The following is a 20,276-nucleotide window of genomic DNA, read 5'->3' as shown; positions in this document are numbered from 1 at the left end:
TAATTGAAATGACATTCAATGAAGTCTTTAAGAGGCTAGCGGGAGGCAGATCGAGAGTTATACATTTCAGTCAAGTGACAGTCATTCTGAAAAGAGCTACAATTGCTGACAGTGCTTAATTGCAAAAAGTGAAAATGCCTTCGTTTCTACTCTGTTTCTCCAAAGCAGATGCAAACAACTATTACTACAATTTCTAAAGTTCTTATTTCTTCTACTCTATATTGATAGAATTTAACAAAGTTTTTAAATTTTACTAGTGAACTCTTCAAAAGATTTAAGATATGACACTCAAATTTCATGTGAACCATTCGTTAAGCAGTATGGAAATTACATATTATCAAAAACTTAAAATTATGTGAAATAATTCATTAAAATTTTAACATTACCTGAATTAAATTCAATGACTTATTTGAAATTCTAAAGAGCAGAAGTCAGTCTATAGATACTAAATGCAACCTAATTCTGATTTAGAAAATTCAGTTTAACTATATGCTCGATTTAACTATGTCGGGATTTATATTTATTTTAACTAAGTTTAATTTTAAACTTTCCTATAAATCTTTAATCCCCTAAATGTCAATGCCAGAATATTTAAATTTGGCAGCGTGCGTGAAGGAATGTAAATTCTACCTTGTGAAGAAAGAGTTTAAAAACCGAGGTTCAGTAGGAAAGTTAGAGAGTTAGGCTTTTACCGTCACCTTTGTTGCGTGAGCTTGTACTCCCAAAGTTATTGCTGGTTTATGTGGCATAAGAGCATTTCCTTTGCTGCCACTAGTTTCGACGCGGTTCTAAGTAACAGGAGTTATCTGAGTCCTGTCGCGAATTTCTACTACTTGTGAACATCTTCGAAAATTTGAAAGAGTTTAATAAAGGGTACTTTTAACCCTTCTCCTCCGCAGTTACTACACGTACAATTGTCACTTAGAAGTGACCCCACGACTATTTTGTTCATGGGGTAGTCTGAAACATATAAAATGAACATCAAATTATTTCATATATTTCCTTTATTTAAAGGCAAATTTTTGTTTTAAATCGATATCACTTAAAGCTATCCTCGAAATACTTTCCTCTAACTCTGCTGTTTGTAATTTACCCTTAGAAAAGGCCTCTTTTGAAAAAGCTTTTCAAGTGAAATGAGCGGATGAAGGCACATTATGTTTGTTTAAACTGCGAATATCGGTTAATAATAATATCTAATCAGTTAAGAAACATTTCAGGTTCTAATATTACATAAACCGCGGTTCACAAAGGGAAATTTTTAACTCAGATTATTGAAGAAATTAATTTTGAACAAAGAGCGAAATCACTCGTCTCTGGTTTCGATGCGAAAGCGGGGATAATGAAGCACATACGAAAGTTTCCTCTAAAGAAAAACAAGATACACAGCGACGATTTTACATTTATTGCTATATGACTAAATTCAGATGATCAGCTCAATATTATCATTTCAGCCCAGTATCATCATTTCAAAACTCAGAAATGCGATTAATATTAAATAGCTTGAGTGAATGATGTATACGAGTTGAGAAAAGTACTAAAATCTAATATTTATTAAATTTTGTTCTACATCCTGTAAAACGTTTTCTTAATGAAATCTGAAGGGCGTGCATTTTTAACTCATTCGCTATTATTTATGAATAGTAGCGAATGAGTAATATTCCTATAATGTGAAAATCAGAACTATTTTAATATATAAAACTAAGCTGAACTGTATTCGAATTTTTGTTGCATGTTTGTTTAAAATATGAGAGAACTGGACTATTGTGTAGTATTAATTATTTTTTTTTTCAAATACATTACGTTCAAAACTGAATTAGGGGCATTGTCGCTTTAATTATACCTCAAATTAAACAACAGTTTTTGTTAGTCCCTTGACAGTCGCTAGAGAATAGAGATTTGACTACAGAATGAAATAATACAGCAAATCTTAACATCTTTATGAAAATAATGCACGACACTACTTGAAATCAAGAAGAAATAACAATGAGTTCTTCTACCTTCAAGATTAGATTTTAAATTATCGAAATTTTTTAAATAAATAGGAATAGTCATTTAACAGTACTTGTATAACGTGCTAGAAAAAAGAAAAGACAGAATTCGCTATTAAATTGGAAGAAAAGAATTAATCAGGATCATGCAATACTTTTCAGTGTCTTCTTGAGTATAGTATCGAACGGGTAGTTTAAATAAGTACAGCTGAGCATCTTTTGAAATCAGCGCATGAGCTTATTTCAGAAGATGTCTCTTAGAAGATTGCTTTAGTCAAATACTAGAAATGAAGGAAACTAACCGGTATACCGAAGTATTCCAAGAGAAAGAAATGAAAGGGAATATTGCAAAGTATATACAATGTGTAATTACATATGCTCAATGTCGTGAATGCCATTTGTGCGTGCATGTATTATAAGTTAACATAACGCAGTGCCCTCATTTCATTGAAGTAATAAATGGATTATATTAAACTTGAATGATAATCAAAAACTAATAAATAAAAAAAGGGTCTGTCCTTGAACATGTTTAATAAGAAGTTTAAAATTGTTTTAAACAGCAGTGGTGTAAGTGGCTAATAACTTGTTGATCGTATCAGAAGAAATGAAATTGAATGATTACTGATAATTAGATGCTGCAAGGCATTAGAGATAATTTATGTAAGAAAAATAACTATTATCTTTATCCAATTAATTGTCATTACAAACTACGGTGAGTTCTGTTTTGGATTTAGGAACTAATGATCTAAAGGAAAGCCTGATTTTAAACTGCAAAAGTCATTAATATAATTAAAAAGATTCGAAAACCGGATTTAATTCTTCAGTAATGTTTGATTTAAACATACGCAAGAAAATTGCCTTTGCGTACTGTACTCTCCAGTTGAAAACACTTAGTCTATTTTTTTCCATGACATTCCGTAATCGCAAGTGGGAGATTTTGCCTTTGAGAGGCATTTGGCCAAGATAAGGTTTCGAACTCTTTCTTTTTCTTAACGTGCTAATTAAATACCCTAAATTCATTAGAATAATATAAAATAAAGTATATAGTGCTCTAATAGTGAATTAATGTAATTAATTATTGTTAATTTAATTGATATTGTAAGGGCATTAAAGAATAACTTTCAATTGCCAATAGAAAATGCAAATTCTTCAACACGAACAGTAATATTGGTTTCATGGAAAAATTAACGATATATTAAGGATTTTTTGATTGATGTATAAAATTTGCTTGTATAATAATTATTGCAAATACATGGGTATATGAGTTACTCATGCACACGTCAGATCATAATGCCATTTTTAGATATCACGAATTCTAAATAAGATGTTTCGTAAGTCCCTGTATGTTATAAAATTGGCAACTTCCTGCAAGTTATCACAGACGATTTTGAATATTTCTTAATAATGGTCTCCCGAAACAAATGTGCTGGTATCTTTATACAAGTTGGCCATTTTTCAAAGAAACAGAAATTTGCATAAATAAAGCTGTAATAATAGAAGTGGCTCCATAATAAATGTGGGAGCCCCTTATGCAGATAAGTTTCTAACTTGAGAAAAGTATCCTTCGTAAAGGTGAGGGAACATTTATCCCTGAGCGCCACATGGAAGTCCGATTTTCTTTTACTTTTCTGAGTCATTAATTAAACAGAAAATGAAATAAATCCATCTGACCTTTCCACAAATTACTTCACTTGCAGAAGGTGACAAAAACCTTCATGAAAAACCAGGAAATTGTACAAAATGTTTCTGCACTTTTGGGGTGAAAAGGGCTGCATTGGCATAAAGGTGTCCGAAATTCAATCAAGAACTCTGAAGTAATATAAAAGTGGCAGCACCTTTGTAAAACCTCATAAAGGTTCTTACACAGAAGGCACCTTTATACTAAATTAAGCATGAAAATGCCTTCACCTTGATGCAAAATCTCGGACTCATAACGATGCCTAAGATTTTAAGTTAGTTACATTGTTTTTATCCTTAGCTCATCATTAAAGAAAGGGGTTAGCTTCTCCAAACTTAAGAGGACAAGAGGCTCAAGGTGGTCTACTTTTTCTTCAACGCAGATGGCTCGATTGGAGTAATTGCCATAATATACAAGCTTATTAACTTGATTTTGTTCGTCATTATTTTCTGTCTCTTCATTTAGAACGAAATATGGTTAATGCATTTTCTTAATCTGAATACTGAATTCTTAATATTGTAAAATATTTACTAAGTATAATAAACAAACTTTTAGTACAGTTATGGTAGTGCAGGATTTAGTACAGACCTAACGAAAAATGCATTTTCAAATTCAATATTATTTTAAAACTTGGACAATAAATGGTATCTATCTCTTGCTTTAAATGAAAATTCTAAGAATATTTTCCCGAAAGAAATATTTTTAAGATTATTAAATTCAGACGAGAAGCTTTAGAAAGGTGTCACTTGAACAGTAATAGATCAAAATAAATTTCGTAAGAAGATAGTGCTAGATTTTATTTTCAAACCTTGGTTAAATGCAGTTTAAAAATCTGTGTAAAAACATAACTGGGTATATTGTACATTGATACTGCTTTTGCAATTTGTTAATTTCGATATATATTTATTGTTCTCATTATTTTTTCCTGTATTAATTTAAAAGAATTTGAAAACGCCAATGCGTACTTAGGATCCTTTGGATAATTCTGTTCTGAATCAGTCATTTAAATAGCATTAAGTGTGTTTAACACGAAAGGCTGTCGCCCCAAGAAAGAGCACGATTATTTACGGGTTTATCGAATTGCCCTTTTTCATTTTCTTACCTCTTCTTCTTCCTAATTCTTTATTTATTTTTATTTACTTATTTACTTATTTATTTTTATAAAATTTGTATTTCTATGTTCAGTATTTTTGAAAGTACTGCATTTATCATTTATATATCCTAGAAAATATATCAAACTCTTCCCTTTTATTGGAGATGTGAAGACAAATCAGAAATAATCAGAGTTCAAAATTTTGCAGGACAAGTTTCGAAGGAACCATCTTTTGCAGATGCAGATGTACAAATGACGAGAGAAAAGCATAAGAAGGTTCTATAGTCCTGCAAATGTATGAATATTATTCTAACTCTTTTCGCCTTAACACCTCCAATAATCGCTATTCGGTGTGTTGTTTTCGGATCGTGTTATATTCGGATCTTCCCTTCTTATTATCAGTTTGTCTGGCTTTTCATAAAATTAATCTGTAGTGAATTTTCTTGTGTCTTTGTATAAGTTATGTGCAAAACTGAAACTACATCTGTCGATGGTGCCTATTATCCTGCATATGCTTTATCCTCTTGTATCACTTTTTATACGCACTGACATTTGTAAGTGAGATTAGCAGTTAATATGCTCTACCTACGTGTCACAAGGATACATATGGATAAAGGAACTGAACAAAATCAAAATACTTCATCATGGACGAACATGTTTAATTTCACAACTAAAGTCAAAAGTTAGGCTTATGTAAGGAATAAAAGTACCCAAGTCATTAAAGTTGCCTCATCAGAGATTGCAATCCATTGCTAGAGGTGTTATCACATGAGATCTGGCCTGAAGTTTTTTTTTTAATCTAATGACAAATAAATGTTATTAAGCGAATTTAATAAAGCATAATAAGGATTTAATGCGTACATATCTTCTTTTATCTGCGGGCCCACCAGCGGCGAGCGGTAAAGTCGCTGAACACTGGTAGTTCGGTCCGAGGTTCGAATCCCGCGAACGGGCTGGCTGCATGGACGTTTTTATGGTTTTCCCTATGTGTAACGTATATACGATCCAGTTCCCTTAGAAAGTCATCCACGAAAGCATCCTTCCCCTTAGGCAGATAGTCCTCGAGGCTTTGCCATAATCACACACTCACACTTCCTTTATCTGCATCAGTAATATATTTTGGTACTCTGCTAAGCTAATACAAATAGCGTTCTCAGATATCTTTTGATACTTGATAAAAAAAACCTAGTATTAAAACTGCATACTAATAATTTACAGATTGGCTTTAATTTTGGTTGAGTACACAAGAGCTATCTGCTTCGCGAAGTACCTATGGGAATGGTACTTCGCGATGTACTAATGGGAACTAGCTTATACATCGTTATACGTAAGGAAAGCCATAAAACTCGCATACAGCTAAACTCTCATCGGCGGTCAACAAACCCGAGAAGAAATGCTCGAATTCAGTGATCATAGTTTAGTTACTAAAAAACTATTAAAGCAAAAAATTCAGATTTACGAAATGAATAATAAATAAATCCATTATGTTATACCTGGAAGAATGCTTTTACATCAGTTCTTGAGATCGTATAATTACAGCAATGAAACAAATACTGAGAATACTGTTTGTCAATTTTTTTTTTTTTTTTTTTTTTTTTTTTTTTTAAGTTCTTAAATTTTTTTTGGAGGAGCGGGAGGTTCAGTTTAAGATGAATAGATATGTTTTTGGTGAGAAAATTTTCGCAGAATACAATTACTTAAGACAAACACTTTATTACACAAATAAGACAAATTTAGGGAATGTACCGCAAACAAAGAAAAGGTTTCCAAAACATTAATTTTGAATTAATTATGTAATGTACAGATAAGAATTCATAAATCGATAAGAGTCAATATTTTACTTAGATTATAAATAAAGAATGTGAAGAAACTGATATCACATTCTTCCTGCTGTTCTCTTTTACTAGGATACTGGAAAGTGATTTTCATCATTTATTGACATGGAGGTTATAAATTATATTTAGAAATCACTTTCAGATTACCGCTGCATTTTTCAAGCAATGCCTTTCTATTTTGTTTAATGCCACAAATCTTTCCATTGACACGATGATTAACTTACAATCCATAAGTTAATTAATTTACATTCTAAAAGCAAACTAGTTCGTGTATTCTTAATATGAAAGAGATAACCATGGCTTACCAACAAGAGTGTTATTCTGCAATATACTGTAGGCAAAACCTTGAAATGTATGTATTTTGTAATACATATATGTATTTTGTAATACTTAGCTTTTTTATTTTTTCAACAATTAATTTAACTGAACGTATTTTAAACATGCAACAGTCTTCCTCTTTAAGAAAAGTCAATTTCTCAAAATGTATTGAAGTGAAATGTAAAATTTCTTACAAAATTTGAATTATAATAAAAGCCTAGCCAATGAGCAGTGAGACGATAAGAAACCATGAACGCAAACACTCTGAAACATTGTAAGTAAATTGTAGACTTCTGTTTTCTTAGCTATTTTCTATTGAACTGCAACGCATTATTATTTTGTTAATATGTTTAGAAATTTGAAAACATAAATTTTGGCCCTCGAGGCATGACTCGTCTGATCAATGCAACTTATCTAAGTGGTCATTAAGATAGGAATTCTGACATCCAATCAGAGAATGATCGAATTTCAAGGTGTAATGGTTTTATATGCATTCTTCTTGGAAAGCATAATTTCTCGTTTAGTCTTCCTTTTTATGCCAACAATTTGAGGAGCTTTGCTATTAAACCTACCAATTATCAGACTATCTCAGTGAATGCATAAACGGCTGTTTATGCTCATTTTGCACATGCCCGCCTTAATAATACCTTTCTTTATGATGGATCCACATACCGATAACGCCGTGTCCAGAAATTGTGTAACAAATGCGCTATCATACTCAGGAGGGGGGGGGGAGTAGTTCAAATGGTGGGAAGGGGAAAACACGAAAATACGTCAGTTTCGGGAGGAGTTGATGTTAAAACGTGATTGTGATTTTGGAAACGGACATGGAAATAATAGACTCTTGTCATTGCTTTATAACATGCTAGGGGGCATCAGCAAATTGCACGTTTATGCTGCAAATTTATGGTCGTATACGTAATGTACGAAACTAATAACGAGGTATATTTAATGTTCTAAAATCATTATTGGAATACTTTTTGGTCATCATTTTAGCTTTAGTTTTCTTATTAGGGAATTTTTTTTTCACTCTTGCATCTAGTAATTTTTTCAAAGAATGATAATATCAACATGAGAGTTGAGAGCAAAATTTATGACTGATATATAACGCACAAAAATACCTACAAATGGCATAAAAATTCTCTTAAAGAAACTATTTGATAATAGTCTCTAGTACAAATTTAGCATGAAATGCTTCAAAAGTTTCGAAAATCGTGCTAAAAAATCCTTCATTATACCTTAATACAAGAGAAGATACTGACATGTTATGGATGTTTTTGAAATCTTCAGTGATAGGATAGCATCATTCAAGCTAAATTGCTGCTACGCTAAAATCAAGGGAAGAAACTTGGTGTGGGGTAGTCAAATGTGAGAATAAATGTATCTGAAATATATTTAGTGCCAAAATTATTTACTCACCGAAAATATATTTTACATATATTATTCCGAAGAAAATAGCATCTATCTATCCCATATCACTCAATGAAGAAGCAAGATATCCCCTCATGAAAATGCTTCTTTTTTTTTTTTTTATCTAAGACCGGTGAAGGAAAGAAAGTGCATGAAACGTGATACTTATCTCTCAAGTTCAGCGTATAAGCAAATTTATTTAAAACGACCAGAGGCACTAAGATATTTAACATCTTGGAAATTCAATAAAAAATAATTTACAGTTCTTAAGAGTGTTACATAATAAGTATCACAAAGGGAACGTTAATGGAATGTTTTGTGCTAAATTCTAGGAAACTTTAAATTGTTAACAAAAACTAAGTGCTTTGATGATCAAATGAGCTTAATCTGATGTTATTATATTACTTCAAGCGAATTACTTATTTTATATTGTGGCAAAGATTTTCGTTACTCTTTTTAATTACTTTTATTTTTGCTGTGGTTTATAATTCAAACATGGCATCTTAGGGTGCTCTTACTTTTTTATTTTTGATTCTTACTTAGTTATAGTTTATTACTGATTGAATTTCCAATTTTTTTCCGATTAGGGAATGTTATTGCGTTTACAACTGTATCTTTTACTCTTTCCTTGTTGCCTAACATTACACTGAATTTCTTATGGCATAAATACACACCATTTGCTCGAATTACAGCAGCCATATCCCTTGGCAATGATTCAGAGAGATTTTTGAACTGTGGAGGTAGCATTTTATTTCACCTTTCTATAACTGCCTGTCTCAAATTCTTTGCAGAAGAAAGCAGGCGAGAGCAAAACATTGCGATTTTAAAGCTTGAAGAGGATAATCCAGTTCATTCCATAAATCCCAACGGGACTGAGATCTGATGATCTGTAAGACTGCATGAGTGTTATGAACTGGTTGGAATTCTCCGCCAACTAATCCTGTGGCATGGTACTATTCCGCCAACTAATTCTGTGGCATGGTACTATGGAAGATGGGTACTATTCGGAAAGAAGATGCTGGTAAATGGGCTTAAATAATCAGCTAGTGAGTTAACATAATCTGAGTCTGTTAGAACTATCTCCAAGGTATGAGTGATTCTTAGAAACGTCCAGGTCATCGCTACCCAAAATTATACTGTCATTATTTTGTGATATTTTCATTACACAGGTACTCTGTTTATCAGAATGATATCATTGGAACTTTGATTCATTTCATTAGATGACTGTTCCTATTTCTCTATGGTCCCGTGGTGATGAAATTTTACTAACTGCGTTCTCTGAGCTCTGTGTCTTATGGCTAGAAGAAGTGATAAGATGATGGTTGTTAATTGCAACTTTTATTGTGCTTTTAAAAACAGCATTTAAGCTAAAGCTCGTATCAGCACCTGTATTATTCTACAGTGATTTGTTGGAAAGATGCTGTCCTTCGTTCGGAAGATGCCTGAGATATGCGATCTCATTTCGCTCACGTCTAGCACATGCTGCTGCTTTCCTACAGCATTCTTTAATAATAACACAGATTTTGTCGAATTTCATACATTTTTACATTCTTACTGTCGCATTATGTAAATTTGCTAAAAACTTCTCAATCGCTAAAATCACTTCAGCCTTGCGAGCGCCTATAATTTGCTTACGATCATACTCACTTGAGTCGGTATATTTATCCATGACACCTATTTCTAAACAGCGCCCAAAGCTATAAAGCATATTGTTTACCATTAGCCGTTGGCTAAATGCATTCTTGCATATTTGCATTTTCCCACTGAATCAATGCAGAATATTTAGCATTTCAGTATTTATACTTACCTACATAATACCGATTAACTGCTTCTCGATTCCTATGAAAAGAAGAAGAAATAGTCAGCTGAGATAGTCCTATATTTTTTTATATCAGGAAAAAGGAATCTTCTTAGTAATGTCGACAATTCCTGTCAAGGATGGAATCTACGAACCAGGGTTGAATGGATAAATAATACTGAATACTGGTACTTTCTCCTTGATTCTCTTATTACTGAACGGTCTTGTTGGATTGGTTTGCTGTCGTTTTCTTCATGTGTGACATAAATACAATAATCATTTGCGTTTAGAATGTACTGAGACATATAGCCGTCGGATGCTTTGCAGGGCTAAATTAACATATCAGGCAACCTTTTATGTTATAAACAGATACTTTTCTTTTGAAAAAATATAATCGAAAGCAGTTTCTTTAGCTTTAAGAGCTAAATACATTGAACTAAATAATTGCAATTGCAAAAGAGGGAGGCATTTTCATACAGCTTAACATTTAAAGAGATTGGACTTACACGTTGGTACGTTAAAATCAAAACCAAGAGAAAAATCAATGCCGCCTTTTTCTTCCGTATATGTATTTTTGAGTTCCCCCCCCCTAGGTACAACTATTGTCGCTTTATTATTTCAATTAAAACAATCGTGATACATTCAAAAGTTTTAATTTTACTTTTATTCAATAACAATGAAATTATACTTACTTTGACATAAATGTAATTTCTAATATGCGTTAGTGGTGAGCTACTTATTGTACAAGAAGTATACTTGATAGGGCGCTTAATAACACTAACTATTAATTGACGATAAATGAATTAAAAATATAAGGCGGAAAACAGACGTATAAAGTGATAAAAAATTTTTAAAAGTCAAAATTATATATTATGCTACGTATATATGTGCATATAACCCATAAGCAGGGATACAGATGGAAAATTCCAAAGTGTTGTTCTGGAGTTAAAAATTTCAATATTCTAATGGCATTCTGGGGTATCTGTGAAGAACGATTCTGAGGGAAGAAACAGATGTTTATATTAGAAATGAAGCTCAGCAAGAATGTTATTGAAAAATGCACGAGATTTATAGATCCTCTAAAGAAGATTCTTAACAAATGATTTTAAGCAGATCTTTTGATAACTTTATTATAGGCACTTCTTAGAGTTTTTGTGTTAAAAAAATAGAATTTATGAAAATACTGCTTTTCAAGCATTATGAAACTAAATCAAAAGTTACGATAAATTAGGTAGTTAATTATAGAAAAACACGTAAAAGAAGAAACCAATTAAAATTTTATGCAGCCATCCCGTTAAGTTACTAAGTTACTGAGAATTAAATTAAAATAAAACTTCAATTAATGGCAAATATAAAAAATTCAAATCCTCAAATAAAAGTTTTAATTAACTTTAACATTACTTTTTTTAATTATGCACATAATTTTTCTAACTTAAATTGCTTTATAATAATATTGACCATAAGTACGATAAGCGTATTCATGACTGTAATAGAAAGGGAATTACGAGAAAGAGCATTTAGAAAATATTACTGGTGTAATGTCGTCATCAGCTGTAGCCTGCAGGTGACAGTTTATGATGGACGAAGATACTTGATCTTTTCCAGAGTTAAACAGTTATAGACTGGGGAAAATATTATCAAATTAATGAGCACACATTACTGTTTCAAATGAACGTGTTAGATGTTATCAAGTAATTGTGGTTGTATTCTCGCTAATAATTGATTGCTGACAAATCAGCTAGTGTGCAGTTAAGAAAGTTAGGTGCTATACATAAAAGAGAATGCAGTCACTTGTCGCTTGACTTAAAATGAAAGATTACAAAATAAGTAAAGGAAGCTATCTGTCAGAGTTGGTAAAAAAGATGATTATCTGCTGCAGGAAGAAGAGAGATTTAATAAATCAAAAACTGCTGACTTGAGGTGCTCCTGAATAACTAAAGCTCAGGCGAATTCCCAATAACAAGACAAACGAAGTTTGTATTATATAACAGAAAATCGCCTTTATATTTTTTATGTCAGATGTAAAAAATAATATATTGCGACACAGCAAAAACAACCGATTTAGCGTGGATTCCGCAAAAAAGTTGCTGTGGATTAGACTTCACTGCGTAATTGCGGGAAAACGGATTGCTTGCCTAAGCGGCGTCTCAATTTTGACCAACAGCACTCTAGGTTAGGATGGGATCCGAAGATCTTGTATCCTTTTCCCTACCTCTAGAATTTCCATTTCCTGTTTATCTTGATGGGTATTAATGATATTTTTAAAAACCTGTATTTCGATAACAATTTCAGGTAATTACGACAATAAAATTATCATTGACCAAAGCAAATATGAAACGCTATAAAGATACGTTGCTGAAAATTTTGGAAATTAAAATAATGCTAATAATACAGATTTAAAGATCAGACGAAATATTTTACTTGATATATTAAAATATTTTTAAGAAACTGAAAACAGAAAAATGTAATCCTTCAGTTGGAAATAGTTAACAAATTTAAGCAAAACTACGTGGGTTTATACATATACTACATGGATCCACTTTGCAAGGAAATAGTTTATTGCAATGATACTAATTTATTAATACCTTGCAAAATTTATGTTAAATTAAACTGTTAAAGGGACAATCAGCTGTAAATTTAAGGGACAGTTAATGAGAGGAACAAAAGAAAGATGAACTAGTTGTTCAGTTATTTCAGAATTTAAAAATGAAGAACATAGTTTACCGAATACAGGATTAAATATTAATGCAATTGGTATGATTACAGGAATAACAGAGCAACTAGAGTAAAAAAATAAAGGCAAGGAAATGTAATGATATAGATAATATGACTTATTATTACCATCCCCGCAACAGAAGATTTAATAAATACAACTTTATTAATTAGGCACTTTCATCACATAATAAAGGAATAATCTCATTTCAATAAAATTAATTCACATGATAAAAAGTACTTCTTCAAGTGAGGAAAAAGGATGTAAAACGTTTGGTGAAGATATAAAATACTCATTTACAGGCATCTGAGTATGCTTCATCATCGCTAAACTACGCTTAAAAACGTTTGTTCCGAAAAATACTTTTTTTTTCATTGCATCCAATTCGATCATGACTAACCGAAGTAATATTAGCTATTTTGTATAGCCTTCGAGTGCATTTAAAGTGAATTAGAAACATATAAATAGGCTATATTTACATTTTTCTAATGGGTTTTATGTAAACATTAAATTTATAATTATTGACTATTATGTAAAATGCGCAATATTTATTTTTGTCTTATATGTTTGAAATTTTTAACAATTAAATAACTTTTTGTTACAGTTATTTTCGTGATATCCTATATATTATGGATAAGTTTCATATTATCTATATATTATGGATAGTACCAGTGTTTCTTGCAATTTAGTTCCATTTGAATAAAAATTATAAATATTTAAGAAATTAATAAAAGTCAGCAAATACTGATATTACCAGAATTGGCAACAGGTATGAAATGCTCTATGCTGCAAAAGCACTATAACGTCATAAACATGCCATCCCTAGCTAAAATTTGAGTCCAAGCTGAGCCCAAAGGCGCATCAAGCAATCAATCTCAGTTAAACATCGTGCCGACCGTGGCACCGCGATTACTGGGACTACGCTTTTGCTTGGCACTTACAGGTTATTCAGTTTAAACTATAATTCGTAAAAAACGCTCGACTTTGGAAGAACTGACTTTGAATCACTTGACACTTGACTTTGAAAGACTAGAACAAAACGGATATATTAAATGTATCAAAGCTTCCACTCCATCGTGTGGATGGATGATGGTATATGTAGAATGATTGTGAAATTTCAGAATTCATCTTTATTGGTGTTTAAATTATAGATAAAGACATTATTTTAAAGGGGGAATAAAGGACGAAATTCCGCAGGGTAGTCGTGCTGTAAATCGTAAAAATTTTGCGACCCACAATTTACGCGTTTAATGCTTCAAAAAGAGCCTGATTTAAAATGAAGTAATAATACAAATAACTAGAACTTATTTAATAAATATTATGTAATACAAATTTATTAATTTTTATCTTTGCAAATCATGATTATGTTATCCATGCCGATTGTGATTATCATGATTATGTTATCCGTGCCGTTAAATGAGCTTAAGATTTCCGTGGACGGTGTTTTGATAAATCACGTGCATAAAGAGATCTTCCATTTAAAAAAAATATCCCTTTTACTCTGATTCCACTCAAATTTAGAAGAGAGTTTTTCGTTATCTGTACTGTCTGTGCATGATGACTACATACAAGTTATTTTGCTTAGGAAAGCAACTCTTAGTTGCAGTGCAGATGTCTAGGAAACTAATTTTCTTTGACAAGAAACTCTTTTATACTCGTTTTGCATGAATGAAATTTGCATATTGGTTTGCCCTCATCTTTAAACATAGGAATGCTATTAAATATAAGCATACTATTGTCCTCTTCTTAAGGATTTATGGACTTCAAATGACCGAGATCATTATTTCTAAATGTTTCGAAAACGTTTGAAGCTGGCTAACAAGAGGAATGATTTAATTTTTTTAAGTGCAAATGTTTTCCTGCGGGTGGCAGAACTCTTCCAGCAATTTAGGCTAAAGTTCCGCGATAGTTTTGGTTTGAATTTTGGAGTAAAACTGTTAAGCAATATATTTTTCGCTTAAATTCTGAGGAAATGTTATCGCTCTGATAGTGCATTGCACAACAGCTTTTCGCATTGGTCGAGATCTAATGAACGTTAAGAGAATTTGCGGTTACAAGAGTGCCACATAGAGCGAAGGGCGGGATTTCAACGTGCCTTTCTCAGAAATGCCTGAGAAGACAGGTATCATGTCTGTATTATTGTTATTATCATACATCTACTAAGCACATTCCTTATCCTGGGTCAGGTTGGTTTGGTTTACTAAAATTATGGCAAATAAGACTAGGGTTATCTACCTAAGAGGAGGATGCCTTCGTGGAGGACTTTCAGTGGGAAACTGTCTCGTATACACGTTACATATGGGGAAATCACGAAAGCGCCCTTAGTGGGCTTATCCTGATTTAGGAAAGTGTGTGCTTTGTACAACACACCAAATATGGGCACATGCGATGCATTGACGTCTACAACGCACCTAATTATCAGCAGGGCAAGGATTGTTTCGGTTTCTGTTGACGGTACTAGACCATAAGATACGTCTGCTGTCTTACATTAAACAACGCACGTGGGCGTGTTAATGATATGATGCATTATATGCTGGGGAACCCCGTTTCTGCTTTCTGCATCGTGATGGCCATCTGGTTTTCTGACAAAAGTTCACATTACGAAAGTATACGCAGCAAAAACTATACGAGAAACTCCACAGTAATGACCGCCCATTCGCCAAATACACACACAGATAAAAGCCCACATGAGTAAAAGCGGAAATAAATTTTGCTTGGCGTCAATTGATTTTGCGGAAAACAAGAACGGAACATCTTGCATACTAGCATCAAGAATTTAAAAGCATTCGGCAAAGCTTTCAAATCGACAGGTAGACAAGAAATCTAATGACAGTAAGAGATCAGAATGTAAGAACTCCATAATTATTCTTCACTGTAACTTAATGTAGCATATGCATTTCATTTACTGGTCATTTTGCATTGTGATTTCAACTGTCTTGTAATTTGCAAATATGATAATCTGACTCAGTTTCATTTTAAGTCTTAATGCTTTTGCTATGGAAATACGCGTATAGAAAAATTGAAATAAAATTAGCTAATATATTTGGTTTGGGAAATTTAACCCTTAAATACCATGGACAATAAATTACAGAAAATGCCTTTTAAGTGGATAAGTATTTGGTTAAACCTAAAAAAAGCAAGTAACGATTGTTATATATTCCTGGCAGTTTCTTCCCGACTGTTCAGAAATCTCAAAATGTCTATGAACAAAAATTTACGTTTAAATTCGTAAGAAAAGTAAACAAAAACTGATTTTGAGAAAATAAAGTAACAGAAGTAGACATAACTATATAGAAAAAAAAAAGGGGGGACGGTTCAAATGATTTGACTAACATTTGTTGCTCACATAAATCTATTAAATTTAGTAAGTGTATTAATTAACATTCTCATGATACGTTTGCTTCTTATTTTCAAGGAAATAAAATTTTTCTTCTGAGGCGGTGAATGCAATAGCCTTATACTCTGTTTTGAGCACTGACATATCATTTCTCAACAAAAGTAACTCTCTTTAAAAGTGCTGTAACACATCTTTCAGCTCCCTTGCGGTTTCAAAACCTTTGCCTCCTAATCTTTTGGTGGGGAGAAAGGAGCTATGTATCATTGTTATTGAAACGGAGCTCAGTTTTTTCCTTCATAGAAAAGCTCACAAGGCAAAAGAAACACCCCAATTGTCAATATTTTAAGAAGAAACGAGAGGTGAATGGAAAATATGTCAATCCTTGTTCTGCAAGACAAATAAAATTTTTCACGTGGTTTAAAATCGAAAACCCCTGTTGGAGGTCCTATAAATCTTCCTTCTTTTCATATCGTTTAGAAGAAGCCGTCGATCACTTGCTTTACACAAGTAGTCTCATTTCGTTGGCTTTTGCAGAACTTGATGACGGTAGCTACATCCAGTAGTTTTTCTCTTATCTTCCTCCTTCGTCAAAACTGAAAGGACCGATGGCTCTGAATTTTAGCATCTTTTTCCTTACATTAACTACAAACTCCTTCGCATGTTAAGCGGTTAGGCGATGAAGTGCGAACTCCGTTTTCCGCAAACGTCGTCTTTCTCTAAGCAAAGCCAGAATTATGACATCCATTTTCTTCATATTTATATAACAATCCTTTTCAAGGCGCTAATGACGGTGCCCGAACTATGAACCAGACGATTTGGCCGAGAATATTACGAGAAACATGACGAATAGAATAAATGGACAGAATATATATATATATGTATGTATGTATGTATGTAAATATATACACGACATGAAATAAAAAAAAAATAAAATGAAAAGCTCTTCATATCTCGGAAAGTGAGGTTATTGCATGGATGAGTAAATATTTTTCAGAATCGAAGCTTTACATTAATGGCGTAGCATACAACACGTAAGTTTACAAATAGACAAATAACGAATATCAACTACTCTACAATATCTAGACAGAAATTATCGAAAACTGATTATATTCCAGTTATCTGCAAAAGGTAGTCTAGCAATAGGAAACATGCAACAAGATGGTTGCAGCATATTTTCTTTGCTAGAAGAACCTTTTACAGCGGAATACAATTATTCGCAAATAAATTCGGTGAAAACTAAACCTTTAAGGTTTGTCCCTGAAATTTCAGTGATATATTATAAGGTATTTCTCCTACCTTCTTAGCATGTCTTCGTAGTAGTGTTAGAGGTCTGCACGCTGAGCACGTATTCCAGAGATCCGTGGTTCGATCCGCGGTGGCGAGGGCGTTGCTTACTTTTTATCTTACTTTTTATCTTACTAAAAAGACAGCACCCATTGTAAACGTTTCGAAATGATACGTAAAAATTTCAAGAGCTACTCAATTTTTTTTTTTCAAATTATTTGAAATTTTGTTAAGATATTGTGATGTGGCTATGTGAACCACAAAATGCATTGGAAAGCAAAAATTAGCAAACATTTCTTTATTTGGCAAAGAATCAAATTTCACTTAAAATTAAACGGTTAAAAATGACCTTAAAGTAGAAAATTATACATCCATTTTTCACCATAATTTTTACTTCCTGGTACGAAGTAAAAAGGAAGTATTGTAATCGCGAAAAGGTTCAGGCAGCATATTTCAACGAAAATATCCATTTTGACCGCTATCGAATGCAATTTAACGATGTTTTTGCTTGATATCTGTACGTAAGGGCAGAATAAAATAATCTTTTCCTTCAAAAAAATTATAAAACTGCTTTAAAATTAAGTACGTACTTTCGTGCGTACGTACGTATCTCGCATAACTCAAAAACGAGTAGCCTCAGAACGTTGAAATTTTGTATATAGGACTGCTATAACATGTAGATGTGCACCTCGTATTTTGGTTGCAATCGGCCGCACCAAACGTATATAAATACTATATTTATATATAGTATATCCACTTTGTTACTCGGCACAGTGATCTCAGTTTCTTTACTCTTATATGTTTGTAAAATGTACATTTTTTGCTTTAAAAATGATTGAATTATGTTGTTCTTATCTTCCGGTTAAGGCTTTTATGCCTTTCGTAATTCTGGAAACAATATTTGTACAATTATCAACAATTTAAAAGCTGTTTAAGTGCGGTTAAGTTTTAAATAACATGGCGGACATATTTGTTTACATTTGAAACAGCAGAATTGTAGATTTGTTGCCAATCTGGAGAGACTAAGCTTCGCAACAACAAAAATAACGCCTTCATTTATTATTGCGAATTAAATCATGCTTAATCCTTTCTGGAATTTTTTCGAGGAAATAAGTGTTTAAGATTTACTTAATTTTTAATAATTAGTAATTTAATTTTTAATAATTAGTAATTTTTAATACAGATATTTTGAGCTTTTATGTATTTTTGTCTTGTCGCGAAGTGAAAACTGAATTAATTGAATGTGTGTGTGTGTGTGATTATGGCAAAGCCTCGAGGGCTATCTGCCTAAGGGGAGGGATGCCTTCGTGGAGGACTTTCTAAGGGAAACTGGCTCGTATACACGTTACACATGGGGAAAACCACGAAAACGCCCATGCAGCCAGCCCGTTCGCGTAATTCGAACCTCGGACCGAACTACCAGTGTTCAGCGACTTTACCGCTCGGCCGCTGGTGGGTCAGAATTAATTGAATGAGAAATACTCAATTGTCTGTGAAAAACTGTTTCTTTTTTATTTTGTTTGCTTAATTTCTTTTTTACATCGTTCTAGCTTTATTATAGTATTTGAAAAGAACATGTGGCAACGATTAGATAATTCTTTAAATGATATACATTTTGTGCATTCTGAGTTATAATATGAATGAAATATAATACTGTTAAGTGAACCTAGTGCCAGAGTGTCGCTATGTTAAACAAATAGAGTGGATTTTAAAGAATGCCTTTATTCTATTGTGGTTTATGCGCTGTCGGCGAAGTAGATTTAATTAAATCCAATAAGTTTAAAAGAAATGCGAGAAAAAAATGTGTATAATTTAATATTCCGTACAAGGAAGTCATGTGGTGTACACATCAGATTTTTTAATATGTTTGATCGGAGTAGAAATCATGAAAAGTTTCCAAATTAGTAATAAAACACTATGTTTGGCCGAATTTCATTAAAAAAGCTATAAGGTATTTTCTTCCTACTTTCCGCATGCCTTCGTGGTGTAACTGGAAGCATATTCGACGCGTATTCGAGAGGTCCAGGGTGCCAGTCTGGCTACGGTACTGCACATTTTTCACGTCTCCTGTTTCAGAATAACCTAATGACGCTACAGTGCAATAAAGAATTCAGTTTACTCTACAATATTGCTTACATTTTCTATAAAGTGAAATATGACTTTCTTGAGATATCTGCATAATATATATCTTAAAAATTAAGAACAAGAACGACGGCTGTTAGATAGCTATGCTTTTAATTGATTCCCTCAAAATAAATGAAAAATAATCTCTAAAGAAATAATGTTTCGAACAAAAGAGAGATATTTTTCAAAAGCGTTATCTGCTTTATCTTAAAAAATGTTTCTTATTTTCTTCTTTCTTTTTTTGAAAACTATGCTAAAATTGAGTAAATAAATGGAAATTTCTTATGAAATGTAGTACGTTAACGCGAATTCTTTTCTAAATCTTTGCAATGAAAACAGAGATCGCAATAATTTTTTAAAAAGTTCAAATGAAGTGTGCATTATGTTTATTCTATAAACATTCAAAATATTTTCGCAATATTTTTTAACCTTAATCTTCAGGGAATGAAGTAACTCTGCGTTATCAACCTAAGTGTGGAACGAAATATCGAAATCGGAAGATTTTTATCCTAAATACTGAGTTTCGGGCAGCAATAAGATTTAAACTAATTCATTATTTTACATGCACTGTTCACGAAATTGGTTAGGCACTTGTCATATGCAGACTTAATGCAGAAAAAAATATTTTTTTGTATATAATAACAATAAATAAAAAATATATTTTTTGTATTTTTTAATATTGCACTCTCAAATGTGTA

This window comes from Stegodyphus dumicola, chromosome X1 (assembly GCF_044657685.1).
Source record: "Stegodyphus dumicola isolate Sdum_Otavi_A_Nest chromosome X1, ASM4465768v1".
NCBI classification, from domain to species: Eukaryota; Metazoa; Arthropoda; class Arachnida; order Araneae; family Eresidae; genus Stegodyphus; species Stegodyphus dumicola.
The sequence above is the reverse complement of the archived record's forward strand: the minus strand, read 5'-3'. Positions refer to the sequence as shown.